This window comes from Olea europaea, chromosome 23 (assembly GCF_002742605.1).
Source record: "Olea europaea var. sylvestris chromosome 23, O_europaea_v1, whole genome shotgun sequence".
NCBI lineage: Eukaryota > Viridiplantae > Streptophyta > Magnoliopsida > Lamiales > Oleaceae > Olea > Olea europaea.
In genome coordinates this window covers 7,338,392-7,361,463 of record NC_036259.1, presented here as the reverse complement: position 1 = coordinate 7,361,463, position 23,072 = coordinate 7,338,392, and the positions used below count along the sequence as shown (strand labels likewise).

Sequence of the window (23,072 nt, the reverse complement as noted above, 5' to 3'; positions counted from 1 at the left end):
AAACAACGAGTTCTTCCATGTCGTTACCATTAAGCATCTATCGCTACAGCTTATGGGTAATGAGTACGCGGTGCCCAAGTATATGCTCGAATGGGTCATCAGGCTGTCATCGAGTGTCAGGGGAAAGCCATGGGAGAGTTGTACGTATTCGCTGATTGACATAGGGGCAACTCGAGTTGAACTTGGAGCCGATGGTTGTGATCGTTCCTCTAATCAAATTATGTAACTTAAATAGAAAGCCTACTAACCAGTTCCAAACATTCTAATAGATAAGAAAATCTTAAAACAAAAATTTCTCTTAGAAATGAAATTTTACTATTTTTATCTTTATTTTCTCTTATAATTTTTATGTCCTTTTGCCTTTTATAATAATCCTCAGGATATTTTATCAAGAAACTTCGACATTGAAAGATAGAAAGTTCAGTAATTTACTTCTTGATCTGTAAAGAGGAGTCACCTCTATTTATATATAATGCGAATAATATATGACTTTCTATAACAATTATTCTACCAATTTCTCATTTTTCTAAACAAATATAAATAAATTTTTTAAAACTTTCTACTGAACAACAAAGCAAAGTAGATGATGTATAATTGTCCAATGGCATAAAATATTAGAACTAAAAATCAATATGTTTGTAATGGCCTTATAGTACTTTATCGTTCAGCAAATTAATTTTTTCAGATTTTTTTTTTTTTATTACTCTTAACTTTTTCTTGACCTTTTAAGAAAGGCTTAAGACTATGATTAAAAAGATTTTCATCATATTTAAAAAGGTTTTAAAAAAATCCAGATACAAAACAACTAGCTTAACTCAGAGAATTACTTTATCTTTTTAATCATGGAATCTAAAATAAAGAGGTTAAGAGCGTTATAATATAGAAAAGATAAAAAGATAATTTTTTTCTGAAAGGTGGTTTGAGGGATTTTGGGTGATTTCATAATGGTGTTGATTTTAGGAGAAACCGACACAGGTTAAAGCCTTGGTGACCTTTATCTTCCGCTCAACAAATATTTTCTCTGGCCATGCTTTCGCATGTAGGTGAGACTGACCACAAATGAAGTATATTTATTATACTAGTTGAATGTACCGGTAGCCGTATTTCTCTTTTACTGGCCATATTTGTCCTGCAGCATTTTTATGCAACTTCAAAGCCTGTTTATTTCTGTTATAGATACAAGATTTTGGGAAGTACAAGTATCCAACAAAAGCAGCAACACTAAGCCCAGCCAGTAGCTGATAAGAACATCGTCTCGACCTAGGACACGGGTAGCTTTATCCACCACGAAATGCAACTTCAAAGACAGTTTCTTCTATTATAGATATAAGATTTTGCAGCATATACGTACACAGTAAATGCAGCAGCACTAAGCACGGCCACTAGCCAATAGAAGTAGTCAAAATGAGCCCGGTTAAGGTTGTCTGAAAACCAACTATCTCGCCCAGGACTACAGGTGGCTTTCTCCACTAAAGAGATAAGAAAACTGCTCAAGAAGTTCCCTATGCCAAATATACTCAAATATAGAGCAATACCGATGCTTTTCAGCTGGTTTGGAACCTGGTCATAGAAGAACTCTTGGAGTCCGACCATGGTAAATACATCTGCAACACCGAGAAGCAAATACTGCGGTAGCAGCAACCACACACTCATAGGCACTGTTGCTTTCGGCATGTCCACCAATCCATGTTCAGCAGCAGTTTTTAGACGTTCCCTCTCGACCAAAGCTGCAATTACCATGGCAAGAAAAGATAAAAATATTCCAGTTCCAATTCGTTGAAGCATTGTAATGCCGGAGGCTTTCCCAGTTATAGCTCTTGCAATAGGAACCAAAATTTGGTCATACATGGGAACAAAGACTACTATGGCGATGCCGATAAAAGATTGTAGCGACGCAGCTGGTATTTGTAAGCTAGACGTGATAGAACGATCCATTGTTGCTCCTTGTTTAGTGAATAAAGTTGATGTTTGTGAATATGCAATGGAATATCCCAAACAGGCAGTCCATATTGGAAAAAGCCTAAGAACTGCCTTAGCCTCTTCAATCTCAGTGTTACTACAAACTTTCCCATCTTCCTTTGAACCATCTGGTGCAAGCAACGCCTTATCAAGAAACCTGTAAGAAACCAAAAATAATATAACGAAACAAATGAGATTGATCTGATTATTTCAATCATATAAAGCACAAATTTATCAACGCATTTTATTATAATGAAGTTACTATAGAGCATTATTTTGTCCACAAAGTGATTGTTTTAACTATCTAGGTCTGATTATTAACAAGGAAGAAGCAGATATTGAAGAAGATATAATTCATCAAGTTCAGCATGGTAAAGTGATATGGAGAAGTGACACTTTATGATAAGAAGATGTGTTAAAGATCAGCTATGCTCTATAGTTTAGTCTTAGGTTCGTTAAAGGACAAAATGCTCATATGATGACCAAGGTGGATAAGATAGATTTCACTAAATTGGATAAGATAAGAAATGAAAATATGTGTCAACTAATAACGTTGGTGTCAGATGAGCGTAAGTTATGAAAGGACAACTTGGATAATTCGACAATGTTTTGCATAGACATACCAATTTCGAACTCTACCAACAACAAGCTTAACAGGACTAATTTAAAAAACCTAAATGTACCAAAGAGAGATGAAGAAGCAAAGTTTATCTTCCAAATATCAAAGCACACAAAGGGGCAGTTGACTTACTTGAACTGTTGAGATCCTTGATATGGCAGAATTCCCTGTGGTTCCTCTTCCTTAGATAATAATGCAGGGAATTCCAAAGCCAAGAGCCCAACTTAGGTTGTCTTGGATGTAGTTCAATACAAAGAGAGAAACTATAATACCCAAATTCATGGAAAAAAACCACCAATTGAAGAATGAGCTTTTGTCATTACATTCTTTTGGGTCTTGCTCATCAAACTGGTCAGCTCCAAAAGCCTGGAGACAAGGTTTATGTCCTCCTTGTGCTAGTGCAAATAAATACAAAGAGAAGAAGAAGAAAATAATTTGAAACTGTGGAGGGGAGCATGCAGCCATGTTATTTGCGGCAAAATGGCAGTCGGAAGATTTGATTGAATATAGAACAGCAGATAGGGATAAGAAGCCAAGTGCCTGAGGTCCATAATAATAACAGAAAACGATTAGAATTTCCCAGAAGAAAACATTTTCACAAATGTTATAGCTAAAAGAAAAGAACGACTTTGTGTTGATGAAGTGAGTGTGACAACTGTTCAATTTTAAGTCCTTGCTCATCTGTTCCAAGGAAAGCTTTCAAAATACAAACGAATTTACCAGAAATTATTTGTGAGAAAGAAAATTGTCATTTTCTCAAGCGGTTTCATGATTCTTCAAAACCCTTGAGAATCATTCAGCCATATATATTTTGAATAAGAACTGGACTTCCACATTTTTCTGATTGAGAAACTCAATTTATAAAGTAGCTGATTATATTGAATTGGCCGCTTGCATCTTATATTACAGGGGTAGTCACTAGTACAAAGAGCATGCACTATAAATCTTGGAAAAGTATAGATAAAATAAATAAAGAAGTGTGTCACATAAAACCCTCTGATTTTAGTCACCACACAAAAACATGAAATTTTATCAATTTTCTACTGCGTGATAAAAAGAAAGTCAGTTGTTTGTTAGAATTATGTATCAATCTACAGAACGATTCAGTCAAAAATGTCTTCATGCGTAATAATAAACCTAATTATCATCTTCGAATCTACAGAACAATGCTTCCTCAGGGCTGAATCCCAAATTAAACACTATAAGAGTTCAACAATTTTTCGTCTTAATAACACGCAAAATCCATAGAAGTGGATAGTCATCATTGTTAACCCCTAGAACAACATCTACGAGCCCATATACCCATTGCTGAAGTAAAAGGCAACATACGAAGGGGGCAGAAAGACGGAAGGCTCGTATAAAGATCTTAAACTGTTCTCCAAATACAGGCCGGCGACAGGCTGTCAATGAAGAGCACATGGGCAAGTGAATAAAATGCAATTCTTAACCGAATCAGCTATAAGACTACCAATTAGGGATAGACACCCGGCCCAGTGCAAGAATTACTAAACTACTCCAACATTTTGGGGGAAATCTTTATATACCCTCCTGCACACATTTGAAGAATGTCATGCAATTCAAACATCTTTCTCTTAAATAACTATTTCTCCTCTTGTTCTAGTTTAAGCATCTCGACTAGTAAATTTAGGAGGTGAAACTCATAGTTAGAGAGAGGATTTGTTGATCGCATTTACATTTTTTATTGTAATTGTTTATCGATAAAATCATATAATCCAGTTTTTACTGTCAACAAATTGGTGTTGTTTGTGGGAAATCGAACAAAATATACCACAAATTGGCCCACTGAAGTTTAAAGACCTCAAGGATCTAAAAAAATGAATAGAATAGAAGCACATCAAGAGATGCTCAAAACATTGAAAGTCGATAAAGAAGAATCCAGCAGGGATTCAATCAAAAGTGATGTAAACCCAAAAAGGAAGTGGGAAGAAGTATCAGCAAGGTTTCCAGTCGAGATTTCCCTAGCCAAGGCCATCTCTAAGTAAAGGAAGCACCATTGCCGAGATAATCCGTAGGATGGCAACCAAATTGAAGGCGTTGGAGGCCGAAGACGTATATTTACATGCAAACAATGAGAAGCTAAAAATGAACTGTCAATGAAAATAAAATCGAGGAAAATTAACAAATGATGTTAAATTCATTCAAAACGCAATCATCTTTGGTGAGAATCACAAGCTTATGACGCTGCTCAGGCAAGAACATATTAAAATTCACAAAATTGAGAAAACTATCACAACTGAAAGCCTAACCGGGGGAAGAATTATAATATAAGACAAGAAATTATAACAATTCCAACAACAGCCTTCCATAAAAAAGGTCACAAGGCCAATCTATCACGGAAAATGCAGTGCATCAATCCCTAGCGATCGATTTCTCCATCAGAATGCAAATCTCGAACGTAGATACAGTCGTAAATTTAGGTAGTATCAGACAAAAGGAATGAGAATCTAATAGGCCCCCGATGATATATACATACGCATGAAGGAGTAAAGGAGCAGCCAAGTCAGCTGAGTAACATTTTTATTTGCATGACATTTGTTATTCTGTTAGTCGTTAAGGGAGTAAGGTAGTGAGTTAGTTGGAAGATTGTCAATAAATGTAAAGGTGAAGGGGCATAGAATATTCTTTCAAAAATCAAGAGTCTAGTAGGAGGGTTGGAGCCTCTTGAATGCTCCAAGGTGTTCAGTTTTCTTCTATTCAATAAAGCCACAGTTTGATTACATTTATTTCTTAAGTTTCCGATAAATCACCCAGTGTTATTAGTTCAAGGTCCTATCAATTTTGGTATTAGAGCATTTGGCACCAAGGAGAATGACACCATCAGATCAGGTGGACTCCTTGGAAGGAAAGATAGAAGGTGTGCAGAGGGATATGGCATCACTAATAGAAAAATTCAATGTGATGATGGGGCAATGGGCTGAAGCAGAAAAAAGAGGAAGGAGAAGGACATCTAGGAGGCAGCCTTAGACTTCTTAAGTAACCCCGAGGATCCCACCACGACTGGTGAGACCAATGACAGCTAGGAAGGGAAAAAACTCCAGGAGGATGAGTTGCAAACGGAGCACCAGAGACAAAGATTAGCAATGCCCATATTTGACGGTGAAAATTCGGATGGATGGATTTTTAGAGCAGAACGGTATTTCAACATGAATCAAATGTCAAATTGGGAGAAATTGGAAGTGGCAATAGTCTGCTTTGAAGGGAAAACATTGGCTTGGTTCCAGTGGAAAGATGGTTGGCATCCCATGGGCTGATGGGAGGACCTTAAGATCTTAGTCTTGGAGCGGTTTCGTCCGTCACAGGAGGGAACCCAGTTGGAGAAACTTCTGGTGCTAAGGCAGGAAGGCTCCGTACGAGATTACCGACGTCAGTTTGAAATGCTGGCTGTCCCCTTGCCGTCAATCCTTGAGGAAGTGCTGGAATGCAATTTTGTCAACGAGCTAACACCTATTATACGAGCCGAAGTAAGGATAATGAGGTCACGGGGGTTAGCCCACACTATGGTGCTAGCCCAACGGGTTGAAGACGGGAATGAAGTCATTATCCAGGCCCAACCAAAATCAGAGGTAATACAAACATCATCTCCTACAGCCCATTTAATTATCCCCAAAACTAGCAAACCCACAATTCTACTCCACTCTAGTGTCTTCCAGCAGCGCCATCGAAACTTACGCTTCTAAACCCACGCAATCCAGTAATTGGAAAAGGGGGGCTACCGTACAAGAGATTGATGGATGCGGAGCTACAATCGAAGAGGGAAAAATGATTATGTTATAAATGTGATGAGAAGTACCATCTGCATGAGAAGTACCATCTGGATCACAAATGTCGCCTCAAGGAATTGCAAGTACTAGTTGTTCAAGAGGAGGAAGGGTTGGAGGAGACAGTGGAATCGGGGGCTAAGGTGGAGAAAAATGAGGTACACGAAGTGGTGGAGCTATCTCTTAACTCGATGGTCGGGCTAACCACCTCAAAGACTGGGTTTCTGTTGGGTCACGCTACAGTTGTGCTCATTGACTGTGGGGTGACCTACAACTTTATATCCATGGAATGGGTATAAAAGCTAAACATTCCAGCGTCGGGGACCAATAGCTATGGGGTCACTATAGGAATGGGTACAACGGTCCAAGGAGGGGGTGTTTGCAAGGGGTTAGTCATGACATTGCCCAACATTAAGGTGGTGGAAGATTTTCTCCCTCTTATGCTAGGGTGTATTAACTTGATTTTGGGAATGAAGTGGTTAGGGACACTGGGCCAAACGTAGGTGGATTGGGGAAAGTTGAGAATGAAGTTTATGGTGGATGGGCATTCGGTCGTGTTGCAAGGGGACTCTAGCTTACAAAAGACTCAAGCCTCAATTAAATCAAAGGTCAAAAAATTTAAGGAGTGGAATTCGGGAGCTTGACCATAGAAGATGAGTGAAAAGAGATGAGGATCAGTGATGAGATGACAGGGTATTGCAGCGGCACCACGAAGTATTTGAGTAGCCCAACGAGCTATCCCCAGTGTGTTCCCGTGACCATGCAATTGCGTTCCGAACAGGGGCAGCCTTAGTGAATTTAAGACCACCGTTACCCATATTTTCAGAAAAACGAAATTGGGAAACTAGTGCAAAATATGCTAGAGGCAGGGATAATCTAACCAAATTGTAGCCCATTCTCGAGTCCTATTCTATGGATGACAAGGTATTGCAGCAGCACCACGAAGTCTTTGAGTGGCCCAACAAGCTAGCCCTAGTGCTTTCCCATGACCATGCGATTGTGCTCCAAAAAGGGGCAGCCCCGGTAAATGTAAGACCACCGTTACCTGTATTTTCAGAAAAATGAAATTGAGAAACTAGTGCGAAACATGTTGGAGGCAGGGATAATCCAACCCAACTGTAGCCCATTCTCGAATCCCGTTCTGTTGGTTAAAAAGGACGAAGTTGGTGCTTTTGCATGGATTATCGGGCGTTGAACAATGTAAAGATTCCAAACAAATTTCCTATATCGGTGATTGATGAATTGTTGGATGAGCTTTGGGGTGAACATCTTCTTGAAGATGGACCTAAAATCAGGGTACCACCAAATAAGAGTAAGGTAGGAAGATGTGCCAAAAACTGCCTTTCGAACTTACGAGGGCCACTATAAATTTCTGGTCATGCCGTTTCGACTAATGAATGCACTGACAACATTTACGGTCTGATAAATGATGTATTTCGACCTTATCTCAGAAAATTTGTGCTGGTTTTCTTTGATGACATTCTAATATATAGGAGATCATTGGAAGAACACCAAGCACACCTGGACATTGTCTTAACATGCTTACGACAACACAAACTATATGCGAATGAAAAGAAGTGCATCTTTTGGCAGCCTCAACTGGAATATTTGGGGCATATTATATTAAGGAATGGAGTGGCGGCTGATAGGTCTAAGATTGAAGCAATATGTAACTGGCCCAAGCCTAGAAATCTTTGAGAGCTATGGGGATTTTTGGGGCTCACTTGCTACTACCATCGATTTATAGAGGGTTATGCAAAGATTGCCTGGCCACTAACTGAATTGTTGATAAAAGATGGATTCATTTGGAGCAAGGCAACGGAGGATGCCTTCTGTAACTTGAAGAAAGCTATGACTGAGGTTCCGGTCCTTGCTTTACCGGACTTCTCGCAAGTATTAATGGTGGAGACGGATGTATCTGGACAAGGATTGGGGGTAGTTTTAATGCAAAGACAACACCCCGATTCCTTATTTCAGTCAGGTGCTTCTCCTTAGTGCTAGAAGTAAGTCGATTTATGAGCGCGAATTGATGGCCATTGTATTTTCCATCCAAAAGTGGTAGCATTATCTCCTTGGCAAACACTTTATAGTAAGGACTGGTCACGGAGTCTGAAGTTCCTCTTGGAACAATGCTTGATTTGAGAAGAACATCAGAAATGGATGACTAAACTCCTTGGCTTCGTCTTTGAAATTCAATACCGACTAGGACTTGAAAACAAAGATGCAAATGCTCTTTTCCGAATAGAACCTGCTGTAAGTTTTTTGGAAGTATCCATCCCAGGGGTGTTACAGATGGATGAGGTAAAAAAGGCAGTAACAGAGGTGAAAATTAAGTAAAGTCATCAGAAGTATTCAGTTAGGGGAGGAAAAATCAGGTTACTCTATCATAGAAGGGATTTTACGTTACAAGGGCAGGTTGACCTGTTGAAGCCATTCCCATTCATTGAGATAATATTACAAGAGTACCATAACACTGGAAGTTGGTGGTCACTTAGGCTTCCTCAAAACTTACAAACGGATTGCGCGGGAGGTCTATTGGAGGGGCATTAAAAAGGATGTCAAGGAATTTGTAGACCGTCGCTGTATGTGCCAACAGAATAAGTACATGTCCTTATCTTCCCAAGGACTCTTTCAACCGCTACCTATTCTTGATAGAGTGTGGTCAGATATCTCGCTAGATTTTATCGAAGGGCTACCTAGGTCAAAACGTTAGGACACTATTCTAGTAGGGGTCATCCGCCTTAGTAAATACGGTCACTTCATCTGTCTAAAACATCCATTCACAGCCTCTGTGGTAGCTAAGGTATTCATTCGAGAAGTTGTCAGATTGCAAGGCATTCCACAATCTATTGTGTCAGACAGAGATCGTATTTTCATGAGTATATTCTGGAAGGAACTCTTTTGAGCTCAGAAGACCGTGCTTAAGAGGAGCATAGCTTATCACCCCAGACGGATGGCCAAACTGAAGTCGTCAATCGGTGCGTGGAAACTTACTTGCGTTGCTTTGCCTCAAGTAAGCCCCGCTCATGGGGACAATGGTTACCAGGGGCAGAACTTTGGTATGACACATTATTCCATACCGCAACAAGGCACACTCCCTTCCAGATTGTTTATGGCTGTGATCCTCCACCTGGTCTATAGTTTGAGAGGAATGATAGCTGTATCGTTAGTTGAACAGTCTTAATAAGCAGGGATGAAGCTCTCCAACACCTCAAGATGCATTTGCTACGTGCCCAACAAAGGATGAAACAACAAGCAGATGGGCACTGTCGTGATATCCAGTTGAAAGTTGGGGACTTGGTGTTCCTGAAATCACTTCCTTACTATCAAACCTCAGTAGCTCGTCGCTCTTCAGCAAAGCTATCTCCCAGATACTATTGACCTTTTACAGTAGAGGCCAGAGTTGGGCAGATGGCATACAGTTTGAAACTCTCTCCAAAATCTGTCACACATCCTCTTTTTCATGTATCGCAACTCCGAAAGGCAGTGGGAATTACTTAGACCATCTTCCATCTTCTAGAACATCTCGCCATAGAAAGTTAGCTCAAGGTAGAGCCTGAGTCCATATTGTAGGTCTGTTCCAATTCAGCAAGAGACTCCGGTCCTGAAGTGTTGATCAAGTAGAAGAACTCCCCCAGACTTTGAAGCTACATGGAAATCTGTTGAGAGCATCCACTGGCAATTTCTCGACTTCCACCTTAAGGACAAGGTGGATTTTGGGGAGATAATGATAGGCCCCCAGTGATAAATACATATGCACAAAGGAATAGTTGAGTAGCCAAGTCAGCTAAGTAACAGAAATCAATTTTTATTTACATGACGTTTGTTATTCTGTTAGTTGTTAAGGGAAGTAGGGTATTGAGTCAGTTGGAATATTGTCAATAAATGTAAAGGGAAAGGGAGGTAGAATATTCATTCAGAAATCAAGAGTCTAGTAAGAGAGTTGGAGCCTCTCGAATGCTCCAAGTTGTTCGGTTTTCTTCTATTTAATAAAGCCATAGTTTGATTACATTTATTTCTTATGTTTTCAATAAATCACCCAGTGTTATCAGTTTAGGATCTAATCAGAATCTATCACAAGTTAATTTACACGATTTAGAAATAAGATACTTACTAGTGAGATCAAGCTAGACGAGGTAGTAGAGCAAATGCTATGGCCAAGCACTCCCCTTTGTAATGCAACCCTCAAAAGGTCTCCATCATTTTCCCAATTAATAGAACTAATATTTAATGAAATCCAAGTGAAAGATGTGTTGGAAAATCGAAGAAAGATGCAAAATCAGAGAGTGGCTGAGGAAAACCTTGGTGAGGGTGCAAGAGGAGAAACAACAACGTTTGCATTTGGACTATCCAGATCACAATATCATAGAGTCCAAGGACATCATTGTAGAATGTTGCCATACAATGTTGCCATACCCTCATTGTAGAACTTCAGCGAAGTCCATCCATCACCTAATATACACATGCTAAAATTCTGCAAAATCCATTGCTTTGAAGGTCATGACATGAATGAATGCTACAAAGTGTTAAAAATGGTCTGGAGGTGAAACAAGCAAAAAGATGCGACTATCATGCGAGGGGTTCAGAGGCCTACACAACCACCAGGGCATGTGGGATCCTCCCACATGTTAATTAAGGTTGCATACACCTAACTTTCACAAAGAAAAATCATAATTAAAATCCCCTATGTGGAGGAAGGTAAAGAATCCATACATAACATAAATTCTCAGGTACCTAGAGAACACATAAAGAATTCTGGATCTAAATTAAACCCAAAAATTGCCATTTTGGTAATCATATTGCACAAATGTATCACCTAGTATGACATCAATTGGAAAATAAACAATGGTTTTAATTGTTTTCATACAAATTAATCCTTTGACATCCTACTTGAATTCAATCCAATCCAATGCAAGGAAGGAAAACCTCCTGGATATGTATGGCTAAACATCGTAAGCAATGTTGCCAAAACAAAGAATGGGAGCGCCCTTGGAAACAATGTTTCTTGGCAAGAAAGGAAAAGCAATGCCTGCTTGAAACTTCTTATTTAGGAAAGCAAGTATTCGATGTTGTGAAGGGAATGGTGAAAGACCTATCCGCTAGTAAAGATAACTCAACAAGTAAGACAAATGGAATATGCAAAGCCCCCAAGGGCAGCGGATGAAACTTCACGGACATAATAAGACAAAACAGGCTATCCTAATTGACTAAAGACTAGAGGTTTTTAGGAAAAGAATTTTCCTGATTAATTTGAACTTCGGGCCCTGAAGATATCCTCGCTTCCATAGAAGTAGGAAGAGAAGTGTCGAGAGGCTCATCAATAGCCATATCCCCACTTGAAGATGTATCCATAGAGTTCGGTTGAGTAGCGAAATAAATGGGATATGCAAACCCCCACGGGCAGCGGATGAACTTCTGAAGAATGGATGTCTTTAACATCATCTTCAAAAGCTTTCAGAAAATCCAAATTCCTTTTGGGGCGAAAGTTTGTAATGTTGAGCGCTTTATTTTTCCCATCCTATATAGATCTTCAACTAACTTTGCCTTGTGAGCCATTGTCCAAGATAAATTCGACCTTGCAACAACTAGCTCTGCTTCAGCATTTCTCAATTTATCACAGTGTATCTATTTCATTCCTTAAATCATACAGTTTCCTAAGAGCAACTTTATACTTAGACTTAGTCTTCACAAAGCAACACACTCAATCCTATTAACATTACCTGAGTATTCCTCCTTCGCCGAATCCAAATCTAAGGAGTCCTTGGCATCACCACTAAAGAAACTTCCTTCGCCGTAAAAGCTTCGACACCTTTGATCATCCCTTAAACCCATCTCTTGCATCACCAACTTCTTTCAACCTCTTCTAGAAAGAGTTGCATTTTTCACTAGGGAGCTAGCTTTCATAATCTAATTGCTGATATTGAGATAAAATTGTCACTCACTAAAGATGGACATTGATCATTTTTTTCATATCCATAGGATCAAGTTCTTCTGCTAGCTTTTCCCATGAGGGATTGAAGTAGTTAAAAATAGCCTTCGCTATACGAAAAACAAATGAAGGAATAAAGATAGAATGCCTACATCTAATGAACCATCGAGGCAAGGAATAAAAAAGGACTTCAAACGTGGGGCAGGATCTCGGTATAAGTAGGAGCCTTTTGAATCAAACATTGGGATGGACCAAAGAGGAGTTTTCCTTTCTTGAGAAACCTTGGTTAGATCCATAGAAGAGAGATAAAGACCTCAAAGTTCCAATAAAAATAGTTTGTGACTGGGTTCGTTTAGGCGACGTATCAACCACCCACAAAGACTTTCCTTTAGAACTTTTCGAGCACTCGTAGAGATATTTTTTATAAGCAACGACAATAGTAGATTTTTTATGCTTAGGGGCCACCATAGGATGCGACATCCAAATATGTCCGCACTGGGAAAGGATAAAGGACTTGGAATTTTCAATAGAAGATACGGTACTTTTAAAGGTTAAGCCAATGAAAAGAATACTACAGTTTGGTAAGAATGGTAAGCTCAAACCCATATACATTAGTCCTTTCAAAATTTTAAGACGGATTGGAAATGTTGCTTACCAATTAGCTTTGCCACAAGGGTTTTTAGTGGTACACGATGTTTTCCATGTATCAATGCTCAGAATGTTCCTGGCCCAACTCATGGTTTCATTTAAAAACTTGCATCGTTGAAATGAGAAATCAGCACAAGAACAATGGATCCTAATGTTGATGTGAATTTATTGTAAATACATCTATGCAAAAAATATTGAAAAGAAATAAACGAAAACAATGCAGACAAAAAAAGTGTCAAATGCACAAATTCATACAACATAAGACAATAATATTTTATCAATAAAATTGCTAGAAAAAAGCAGCTTTATATGAACAAGGAATGAAACTTCACTGTCATAATCAGACAAAACAAGTTATTTTAATTCACCGAGGACTAAAGATTCTTGGAAAAATGATCCTTTTGTTTGACTTGAAATAGGCCCCCTTGAGGGCATCCTCACTTTTGTAGAAGCAGGAAGAGAACAATCAGAATGTCAAGTCTTAAAATGGCAATCAAACTGCTAACTAGTATGATTTGGATTTAAATGAATGACTAATAACCTCCTACCTGATGCCAAGTCCTTATCTTTCGCTATAGTATTCTTCCCTGAACTAGATACCTGTTGAAAAAAAATGAGTGATTGAGAGTCAACATGCTCATTAATAGTTGCATTCCCACTTTGGAGGATAGTCGGAGAGTCAAGTTAGGAAAGAACAGCAGGAATGAATGGAATGTCAAAAGCCTCAGTAGCCAGTAGTCAAACCACAGAAGAGGGGACATTATCATCAGGAGCTCTCAAAAAATCCAGAATCTGTTCGTGATGAAAGTCTCTAATAATGTTGAGCACTTATTTTTCCCATCTTGCATAGCATCCTCGTCCAATTTCACCTTACGAGCGATCGATTCAAAAAGACTAGACTCCGTAACAACTAGCTTTGTCTCAACATTTCTTAGTTTATCATGAAGTGCATCAATCTCATTCCTTAATCATTTAGGCACTGTTTGATATGGTACACTTTCCATGGAAATTTTTTCCATTTTCCACCTTTTGGTAGTGTTTGATGTGTAAAATTTTCTAGGCAATTGCTTTTCCATTTTCCACCTCATGTGATGCATTTTGCATCAATTGGTGGAAAATCAATTCTTACAAAAATGGTGAGAATTGGTTTTCCACCCTTTATTATTATTATTATTATTATTATTATTATTATTATTATTATTATTGCACAATGAAAACAAATTCCATCCACAATTATAAAAAAATCTATTTGTTTAATTGACAATTTTCATGAAAACAAAGCTAAACGAACACCAAAATATTCAAATTCAACATTTTCGAGGTGGAAAATTATAACAATCAAATACATTTAATTGACAATTCCCAGTAAAATAAGTTTTAGGCAATTCAATTTCCTGGATTTTCTTTTTATCCAAATTCCATTTTTACAATCAAACGGATCCTTAGTTCCCTAGACGCAGCTTCATGCTTGGACTTAGTCTTGTGGAACTTATCTTTAAGACACAAAGCATCACACTCGACCTCGATAACATAGGTTGCATATTCCTCATTCATCGAATTTAAATCTGAGTAGATCTTCTCGGCATCAAGCGCTAAAAAAACCTCCTTCACTTCAAAAGCTTCAACACGCTTACCCATCTCCTTGAACCCATCCCTCTTGTCACTAACCTCCTTCAACTTCATCTAGAGAGAGTTATACTTCTTCACCAAAGTGGCGACTTTTTTCTCCAAGCTGGCCAACTTTGGTGTGCAAGATTCATAATCAGATTGCTGATATTGAGATAAGATCGTAGCTCACTAACGACTGATGTCAATCATTTTTCCTCTTGGTAAGATTAAGTTCTTCTACTAGCCTCTCCCAAGATAGGTTGAAATAGACAAAAATAGCCTTCGCCATGTGAAAAAGAAGGGATGGAAATAAAGATAGAGCACCCGTATCTAGTGAACCTTGCAGTGTTGAATGAACAAAGACTTCAAACATGGGGTAGGACCACGGGTGAGTAGAAGCTTTGGGATCGAAAATGAGCATAGACCCAATTGGAGTTTTCCTTTTTCTAGGATTACTGGCCAGACCCGAAAAAAGGAGGAGATACATAATTCATAGGCGAAGTTCCTAAAGTTTTAGTAGTAAAAGATTGTGAACGAGAATGCTGGGAACAAATTAAGGACTTCCCAAAAAGAAGAGACCCTTTTAAACAAAGAAATGAAAACATTGACTCATCCGGAATAAATTGAAGTCCGTTATCTTAAAATGTGGGATTAGAGAAGCTTAGTCTACCCCTAACTTCACGAGCCTCAAAGTTTAAATCGAGAATATGTATTGCCAAAAGGCGAAGGTCCCTAATGGCTTGACCTTGAAAAAGAGTCGACATATCTTTTGCACAAACATAATTCAATATATAATAATAGTAGCATAATGGCAAACCACGAAAAGGGTAAAAATACTCATAGTGAGACAAAACCACATCGGGATGAGGATCATTAGGATGCAGCATATAATTTTCATGGGCAAAGAAAAGTCCCTCCTTTCAATCGTGAACTTTGTTGGAAATTGTTATGAGCTTTGGACACATCTTGGAGGAGTAAGAAGTAAAATAATGATACCCATTTTGGGGGTAAGTGATAGTCCCTGTCTTTACCAAATTGTAAATTGAAAGAAGTTCTCCCCTTACACTCATAAAATATTCCCATAGTCTACCCAACAAAAATGTGCCCGACATGCATAAGAACTACGTCACACATTATTTCATCTTGATAGCTAATAATCGAAAAGCTCACCAGCACCCTTTTATTCACCTTAACCTTTCCCCATTCATTCAACCATTGCAGACTGTAAGGTTTCGGATGTTTTAACATGGTTAAACCAAATTTTTCAACAAGTGTAGTGCTACCCACATTAATACAACTACCCCATCTATAATCATGCTACATACCTTGTTGTTGATGTGGCACCTTGTATGGAATATGTTCTTTCTTGCTCCAAGTCATCCGCCTTGATTTGTGTACTAAGAGTTCACCTATTGCATACTCCACCTTTTCTCCATCACAACCTCTTCCAATTTTGACATGTCATCATAGTCCTCTTCACTATCGCTTACCATTTCTCCATTGTCTCTCAAAATCAATACCCTTTTGTTTGGACATTGAGAAGCAATGTGTTCTGACCTAAACTCCTAAAGCATTGATGTCTAGACTCCTAGATGGTGGGATTCCACTTTGGATGTGACCTTTTAGCACTTTTCTCTTTCTCCTTCGGTAGTTCAGCTTTGCTCTTCGAAAAAGCTCCATCTCCCTTGTTGTTATCCCACTTCGGTTTCCAAGAAGGATTAGAACCCGTAGAACACAATGGATACCCAGCTGTTCCCTTCCTCTTTAGTTGCCTCTCTAACTTCTTAGCTACATGTAGCATGTCCTCCAGCTCCACATAATGTTGCAACTCCACCACATTAGCTATTTCCCTATTCAAACCATTCAAAAACTGAGCATAATGGCCTCCCTATCCTCCTCAACATTCACTTTAATCTTCATTATCTCCATCTCTTTATGATAGTCCTCCACACTCCTCGACCCTTGATAGAAGCTTTATAATTTTTGATGACGCTCTATATATCTAGGCACAAACCTCTTCCTCATGATAGCCTTCAATTCTTCCCATTTATTAATTGGCCTATCACAATTCCTTCTCCTATATGTCACTACTTGATCTCACCAAGTAATAGCATAGTTGGTAAACTCAAGTACAACAATCTTTATCCTCTTTTCCTCTGAGTAACTGTGGCAATCAAGTATCGATTCTATTTTCTTCTTCCATTCCAAGTACGATTCTGAATCACTCCTTCCTTTGAATGATGAAATTATCATTTTGAAATTGTCCATACTCCTATCAACTCCATCTCCAATAGGTTATCTACCTCTTCTTTCATGCCTAACTCATCTATCCCTTATTCTCCCTAACAAGGCATCCACTATTGCATCCTCATCCATACCTCTACCTACTTCATAATTACTACGATTCTCTACCGTAGGCTCCCACCTATCTCTTTAAATTAGGAACTCGCCTACGTAAATTAGCAAGCAATGTGTCTTGCCTTTCCATCCACACCTCCTACCTATCCCTCAAATATTCAAACAACCTCTCAAATTATTGTATCAACTCTTCTGACTTGTCGACTTGATTGTTGTTCCTACTTGAGGTAGAATCCTTCCAATCAAACATCCTAAATCTAAAATAATATCTACCTCACATGTATACGCTGGTGTATCACTCAAATCAGATATTTCCCTCTATTAGTCTCACCACTCTTGCCCTTTTCCACTCAATGCTTTCACTGAAGTACTTCAAAGAACTCATCCGAACTCAGCCAAGTCTTATTCTCAAAAAATTCAAACAAGATGTGAGTGAAATTTATAATTTTAGAAGACTCAAGAAAGAAAGACAAGAATATGACACTTTTGAATGGGAACTATTAATTCAAGAAAGTAGTCATTGAATTTTGGGTTGAACATGAAAATTCGATTACAATATCAACGAAAAAATAAAAATTGATTTGGATGCTAAATAAGCACAAATATGACTTTTGAATTTTTTTGGGAACTTTTATGGATTAAAGACACAGGGGGCGTTTGTTTCTCATTTTTGTAAGAATGATAATGAAAAATATAGCCGTTATAGGCCCCATATAAGAGATAGAAATTCAAATTTAGTGGCTTGATGTGATAGATAACGGTAATATTTTTCATTTCAATGGGAAAAGAATGGAAACCAAATAGGGGCTCAAATGGATGAAGAAAGCGAAGAACACAAATACAAAAAAGGAAAGGATATAACCTTGATTATTTGAGCCTAAGCTCTAATGCAAATAATGTAGCAATTAAAGTTACGAAACCCACACGAGATTGAATCACAATCCAAAAAAGTCAAGAAATCAAATATTTGAATTTGATTCAAAAATATTAAACCGAGTAACCAACAATCACTAACAGTATATTGACTTCTTGATTACAAGTCTCAAGAATCTTACAAGAATTGTTTAAATGCCACAATAAAATAACTCTTGATAAGTTCGGGATTGTTCAGTAAAGAACAACAAATTGAAAGCAATAATAAGCTCACAAAAGTAATCTCACAATTGATAATGATGAATGAATGTTTACAATGTAGAATAATGAGTCCTATTTATAGGAAACCCATAAAACCTAGTTAAAATGGAATAAAAGTCTAAAAGATTATAAAATATACCAAAAAGTAGAGTTCTAACATAATTAGGAAAATTTGCAAAAATTGAAAAATCGCGCGTCCAGGATATACTATGCGGCCACATAGTACTAAACTATGCGATTGCATAGTTCATGTCATTACATGAGCTGAATTTTTTGTTGGAGGCAACGCTGCCGCATGCATGATGAAACTATGCGATCGCATAATACTAAGCCCCTGTTTGATTCTCATTCCTTGACCACAAAAATGAAAGATATGACTGTTATTCATCACATCAAACCACCATATTTGACTTTCTATCTCTTATGTGGGTCTCGTAACGGTTATATTTTTCATTCTCATTCTTGCAAAAAAGGGTACCAAACGGGGCCTAAACTTCAGCTCCTTCCCGAACCCAACATAAAACTTGCTTCTTTGCTTGCTATGAACAATGTCTCATCCACCATAGCTTGAACAAGTAATTTCATCGCTTCTTTGACCCTCGAGTCATTGGAATTCTTCAACAATCAATGTATCTTTGCCCGAACACGCAAGGAGAACCATGAAACAAGAGGCTTGCATAAAAACTTCAAATTGTTCACTACATACAGGTTGTCAATAAAGGGCACAGGGCAAGTGAATAAAGGGTGACTTTTAATTAAAATATATTAAGAAGCAACCAATAAGAAGGGCCCATTTGGGATGGCTTTTGAAAAGCCAAAAGGAGCTTTTGAGAGCCAAAAGCCGCTTTTGGACCATTTGGCTATTTTTGTTTAAAGTGCTTTTGGAGGTTAGAAGAGCTTTTAGAGGAAGCTGATTTTTTTTGCTTCCTCCAAAAGCACTTCCGGAATGGGAAGTGATTTTAAATATTAATTTTCAAACAAAAATTAAAATAGTTTTCTCCAAAAGCTCTTCTACAAGAAGCAAAAGCCAAAGTAAAAACCGTGCCAAACGGGCCCGAAGTCACCACCTAGCACAAAGCAAAAATGATCAAACTACCCCAATGTAAGCATGGCAACGGGGAAAGTATGGGACTGGTCAGCAATTATTACTCCCGTCCCGTTGAGTATTTTTGTTATTTTACTCCATACCTGTACCCAGTTAAAGAGGGACGGGATGGGGTGGGGTGGGGCAAGTCTCCTGCCCCATTCATTTTATCTTTTTTTATATTTTTTATTTTTTTATGTCCTTAGTTAGTAATAGTATTATTTTTTTACCAATTTGTTAAAAACAACTTTTTTCACTAAAAATGATGATAAATCTATTATTTTTGTTTGATAAAAACTTAAATTAGAAATTAATATTAAACCGGACGGGTAATGGGGCGGGCACTATGTTTCTCGTACCCGTTCCATACCCGCTTCGGAACAATGACCCTCGGCTCATACCCATCCCATGTACCTGGTTAGGGGGTATTGCCCGAATGGGGCAAGACCCTACGGGTATCAGGTTGAACGGGTTCTTTTGTCATCCCTACTCCAATGCCTGGAGGGAAATATATAAATATCCCCACGATTGAAGACGAAGGCATGGAATTCAAATATCTCACCCTCAATTAGCTATTTCCCCTCTAGTTCTAGTTGAGGAATCTAGACTAGTGAATTTAAGATGTAAAACTCATAGTTATGTGGGAGGATTTATTGATTGCATTTATATTTGATCTTTGATTGTAATTGTTTCATAATAAAATTGCTTGATTCAATTTTCACCATGAACACCCTAGCTTGGATATTTATTTCTACCTATCCATGACGTGTATTGTAAACCTTCAACGCCAAGTTTCAATATTTATTATTCTCAATCTGAAAATTTTTTTACCATACAAAATGGAAATCTGGGGAATGCATGCTTTGGCCAGTATGAGTCACTCCCAGTTCCCTATAAGGGTAGGGTATTCAAGTGTCTACTAATCCATAAGCCAAGTTTCAAGGTAGATATTCTGAATGTAATATAAGGCGTTACATAATTTTAAAGCTCAAAACAGAAACTATATATTGGTGAATGATTCGTGTACTGACCAGGATATAGAGCCCAGAGGCAATGATGATGATCCGGTACCGACCAAGAAAAGAATCCGCCACAAAAGCACCCAAAAGTGGCAAAATCATTGACGTGCCGGACCACGCATTCACATTCTCCGCCGCAGTTGCGGTGGATTGGCCCAACGGACCCGTCAAATAGTTTATCAAATTCGAACTTATTCCACAGTACGCAAATCTCTCAGCCACTTCAACACCTAACAAATCCAAAATATAAATAAAGTACTGCTAAAAATGCTGTAACCTTTTGAATGGTAAATTGGGTAACATATACTGTACCTATGATGAAGAAAGAGGACTTCCAACCACCGGATATGGATCGGGTAACAGGGCAGCCTTTGAAGTCGACGGAGCCATGAACAACGTCGTTCAACAGCAGAGTTTCGTCATCCAAACGGTGGGTTCCGGCGGTGGGCATGGCCATATCTCTGGAGCTCAACAACCAGTAGATTGTAAACAGAGAAACTTATATTTTTCTGATTTATTTAATAACGGAACAAGCAATTGAATAGATGTGACTTTCTTCTACTTCAACCAACTTCACACGCAAGCGGCAAGTCTTTCAAACGGTTATATATATGAAGGTCAATAACCTCCCCAGTAGGCAATTGCAAACATGAAAGAGATTGCAATCGGAAAAACGGGGCATTATTCTGATTACATTCATAACCCAAAAAGTTTAAAAGAATTGGTTTTTTTCCTTTAAATATGGATTTTGATGGGATTGTGTTCGTCTACTTCAAGACAGATGCAAAAAGTTTTGCATGAAGCTCCATCAATGGAGTATTTTATAGCTATACATGTTCAGGTGTGATTCGCTTGAAAGCTCAGTCAAAAATGGCTCATGAATATTAATTTGAAATTTAGGGAAAATTACAACTTTGACACTCAACCTTTTCAAAATATAGCAACCAAGTCCCCAAGCTACGATTTTTGTCTCTACAGTATAGAAACCGATTTTTGTTCGCTCATGATCTAATACTATTTTGATTGCTTTCAAAACTTAAAAGGTTAAATAAATTTATGGGACGTTCGGCTACCAATTTATAAATGTTTTATAAATTAGTCAAATCCAACATTTATCAATAATTAGCATGTAGTTAATTAGGCACGAGATAATAGTAATTTTCGAGCAAAACAAAGAAATAAAATGAACAAGCATTCCTAGGACAATATGTAACTTGATCAGCATTAAATAAACATTTAAAAACCGTCGAAATAATCAAGTGTAAACTCCATTTCACATTCTTTGAAAGCGTGTGAATAACCATTTATAATTATGTTAATTTGTTGGATAGATTTTGAAGCTTCTAGCCCCTTCAATCTTAAACCCTGAGGGTGTCGTAGTACAAGAGATATTGCGTCAGCTTTATTTGATTAATTTAATTAAGGTATAAATGCGTTTTATTTAAATTAAGGTGAAATTTTAAGTTAGGAGCTTAGGGACCAAGAGAGTAATTTTAAGAATTTAAGAAATTCGAAAATGAAATATAGAATTCTCCAAAATTCTTGTAATTTATTGACGAATCCAAATGAAATTGACATATTAAAATTTTCAACATCCAAGACTATTTTGGTAACAAGTACCAATCCTATTCCTCTAGCAGAAAATGGTAGAAAATGACACCTAGAGATATAATTTCAATAAAATGTCTAGCTAGAGTCCCTTTTATTGGACACTGATAAATTTCTCACAATTTTTAACAATATATTTCTTTGAAATAATAAATTGAAAACCTAAAGAAACAAATATACGATGTATTAAATCACATATCTCAAGTGGGGTGATAAGTGCATATTATGGCTTCTTCATTTTAATTATTTATAATTAATTGAGTGGATATTTACTTAATATCAGGTTAAATTATATTAATTGTAGCTAAACCCTAAATATGAAGAAAGAAGACCAGCCAAATTGAAATTGGTCATTTGGAAGTATTAAGGGGGACAATCAAAGGTGAATAACAAGTTTCGAGAGTTAAATTCCACAAATAAAAAGATTGAGGACTGGATTGAAAAAATTTCGAAACTTTTTTCGAGTCAATAGTTAATTATTTGGGAATGTAGAGGACTACATTGTGCAAAACTAAACTTGATTATATCTTCTAAATTGTCCACACTAACAATCCATCCTTCCCCTCCAAATGACGATTTTAGTAAATAACGACACGAAAGCAGTTAAAAACTTCGAAGAGTAATTCAAATAGATCTAATGAATGATCTGCTGCATTTGTGGACAAGCCAAAGTTTGGTGAGTTTCATTGTCAACAATGTCAAATAGGCTTTTTCTTCGTATACCTTACCTAGACATATCGAAGCACAAAGGGTATTTCATGCAATATTCGAGGATAAGAACCAAAACTATTGTGTAAGGACTAAAATGAATAAATGGATGTTCAATGATCCCTACGATCGCAACTATGAAAATTTCAATAGCGGTCCCAACTTTGTTAGATTATGTGTTCACACCGAATAATACGATGAAATCTCAAGGCTGTCCCTAAGTTAAATTTCAGCAACCCGACATTCCTATTATGATTAAAATTTCAAATTTTACCTTTTTCTAATTTGGAGCATGTTTGGTAGTAATTATGACAATTGATTTTTTGGCCGTTAGAAAGAAAACTAAGTCCTACCTATGAATGAAGAGGCCAAAAGTGACGACTAGAATAGTGAACTAATAATAAAAAAATTGATTTATTTTATTTTATTTTTTATATAGAAATTGCTATTAAACGGGACTTATTTTAAAACGGAGCAAGCAATCAATTGAATTGATGAGATTGTTCTTCTACTTCAACCTACTTTCACACGCAAGCGGCAAGTCTTTCAAACGGTTATATATATAATATATGAAGGTCAATAACGTCCCCAGTTGGTATAAATTTGTCAACATGAAGGA

The 23,072-nt window shown here is 37.6% G+C and overlaps 1 pseudogene; it reads right to left on the bottom strand.

Moving 5' to 3' along the window:
- Positions 1-1,050: 1,050 nt before the first annotated feature.
- On the bottom strand, positions 1,051-20,912 carry LOC111372251 (annotated as a pseudogene).
- Positions 20,913-23,072: the final 2,160 nt, after the last annotated feature.